The sequence below is a fragment of the Chiloscyllium plagiosum genome, unplaced genomic scaffold, assembly GCF_004010195.1.
Source record: "Chiloscyllium plagiosum isolate BGI_BamShark_2017 unplaced genomic scaffold, ASM401019v2 scaf_11107, whole genome shotgun sequence".
Taxonomy (NCBI): domain Eukaryota; kingdom Metazoa; phylum Chordata; class Chondrichthyes; order Orectolobiformes; family Hemiscylliidae; genus Chiloscyllium; species Chiloscyllium plagiosum.
In genome coordinates, this window is record NW_025210068.1 from 6,220 (window position 1) to 8,985 (window position 2,766).

Below are 2,766 nucleotides of genomic sequence, written 5' to 3' on the forward strand. Positions count from 1 at the left end.
GTGTGCGGTGATCTGAGTGTGTGCACGCTGATCTGAGTGTGTGTGCGTGTGCTGATCTGCATGTGCAAGCTGATGAATGTGTGCGCACGCTGATTTGTGTGTGTGCGAGCACTTTGATCTGAGTGTGTGCATGCGCTGATCTAATTGTGTGTGCACGCTGATCTGTGCGCGTGCTGATCTGTGTGTGCGCGCTGATCTGTGTGCGCATGCTGATCTGAGTGTGTGCACGCTGATCTGAGTGTGTGTGCGTGTGCTGATCTGCATGTGCAAGCTGATGAATGTGTGCGCACGCTTATCTGAGTGTGTGCGCACGCTGATCTGAGTGTGTGCGCACGCTGATCTGAGTGTGTGTGAGCACTTTGATCTGAGTGTGTGCATGCGCTGATCTAATTGTGTGTGCACGCTGATCTGTGCGCGTGCTGATCTGTGTGTGCGCGCTGATCTGTGTGCGCATGCTGATCTGAGTGTGTGCACGCTGATCTGAGTGTGTTTGCGTGTGCTGATCTGCGTGTGTGCGAGCTGATGAGTGTGTGCGCACGCTGATCTGAGTGTGTGAGCACGTTGATCTGAGTGTGTGTGAGCACGTTGATCGGAGTGTGTGCATGCGCTGATCTGAATGTGTGTGCATGCTGATCTGTGTGCGCGCTGATCTGTGTGTGTGCTGATCTGAGTGTGTGCGCACGTTGATCTGAGTGTGTGCATGTGCTGATCTGAGTCTGTGTGCACGCGGATCTTTGTGTGTGCTGATCTGTGTGTGTGCGCGCTGATCTGTGTGTGTGTGTGCAGATCTGAGTGTGCGCGTGCTGATCTGTGTGTGTGCGCTGATATGAGTGTGTGTGCGTGTGCTGATCTGCGTGTGTGCGAGCTGATGAGTGTGTGCGCACGCTGATCTGTGTGTGCGCACGCTTATCTGAGTGTGTGAGAGCACATTGATCTGAGTGTGTGCATGCGCTGATCTGAGTGTGTGCGTGTGCTGATCTGCGTGTGCGAGCTGATGAGTGTGTGCGCACGCTGATCTGTGTGTGCGCACACTGATCTGAATGTATGCGAGCACGTTGATCTGAGTGTGTGCATGCGCTGATCTGAGTGTGTGTGAGCACGTTGATCTGAGTGTGTGCACGCTGATCTTTGTGTGTGTGCTGATGTGTGTGCGCGCTGATCTGAGTCTGTGCGCGCTGATCTGTGTGTGCTGATCTGAGTGTGTGCGCGCGCTGATCTGAGTATGTGTGCGCGCTGATCTGTGTGTGTGCGCTGATCTGAGTATGTGTGCGCGCTGATCTGAGTGTGTGCGCGCTGATCTGAGTGTCCGCGCGCTGATCTGAGTGTGTGCACGCTGATCTGAGTGTGTGCGCGCTGATCTGAGTGTGTATGCGTGCTGATCTGAGTGTGTGCATGCTGATCTGAGTGTGTGCGCGCTGATCTGAGTGTGTGCATGCTGATCTGAGTATGTGCGCGCTGATCTGAGTGTGTGCGCGCTGATCTGAGTGTGTGTGCGTGCTGATCTGAGTGTGTGTGTCTGTATGAGACAGTTTGTGATTCTCGGTCTTTGTGTGTGCGTGTGTCTGTGTATACATGTTTGAGAGACAGTGTGTAAGTGCATCTGAGAGACTGTGTCTGTGTTTGACCGCATGTGAGTGTGTGTGTCGGCGTGTGTGTGTGTGAGTGTGTGTGTCTGAGTGTGTGTGTGTGTCTGAGTGTGTGTGTCTGAGTGTGTGTGAGTCTGAGTGTGTGTGTGTCTGAGAATGTGCACATCTGTCTTGCTATGTGCATGTATGTAAGAGGGTGTCAGTGTGTGTGAGATAAAATCAGAGAAATCTGTATGTCTGCAGCCCCTCCCCAGTCAAACTTGTGTCCGTCACAGTCTCTGTCCTTGACTCACCATCCGGAACATTCCACCAGGGGGCTGAGCTCTTTGCAATCCAGCGCTGGGTGGAGAAAACTCATCAACGTGGCACTAACTGGGAAACAGGCCTGGGAAATGGGAGTGTGCAGAGGAAATATTCACACCTGTACCTAACGCTGCCCTGTCTCTGTCCTGGGAGTCCTTGAAGGGGGGACTGTCCTGGGGGGGAATTACTTTCAGTTTGATAAAAAGTAGAGGTAGCTTTATTCTATTTCTAATTCTGTGCTGTCCCTGTCCTGGGAGGGTGTTTGATAGAAGCAGCTTAATTTCCAATTTCACAGAGTAGAGAGTGGTTTACTCTGGATCTAACTCCAGGCTGTGTGTTTAGCGAGGGTCTGATTAGACAGTGGGTGACAAAGGGAGCAGGTTATCATTTTAGATTCAACACTCCCCCATTCCTTTGTCACCTGACAGCGATGATGATGGTGATGATGATGTAGAGGACTCTAATCTGGCTTACCTTGTGTTTGGGACATTTCATCGAGAAGTTTTCCTCATTCAGAAAACAACCTGGAGAGAAAGAAAACGTTAACGTTGGCCGTAACCCCATACACAGCACGTTACAGTCCAATGGCCTTTCACACATTACACTGGGCACTGGGGGATGGGTGAGGGGTTACACTGGGCACCGGGGGATGGGTGAGGGGTTACACTGTACAGTCCAATGGCCTTTCACACATTACACTGGGCACTGGGGGATGGGTGAGGGGTTACACTGGGCACCGGGGGATGGGTGAGGGGTTACACTGGGCACCGGGGGATGGGTGAGGGGTTACACTGGGCACTGGGGGATGGGTGAGGGGTTACACTGGGCACCGGGGGATGGGTGAGGGGTTACACTGGGGACCGAGGGATGGGTGGGA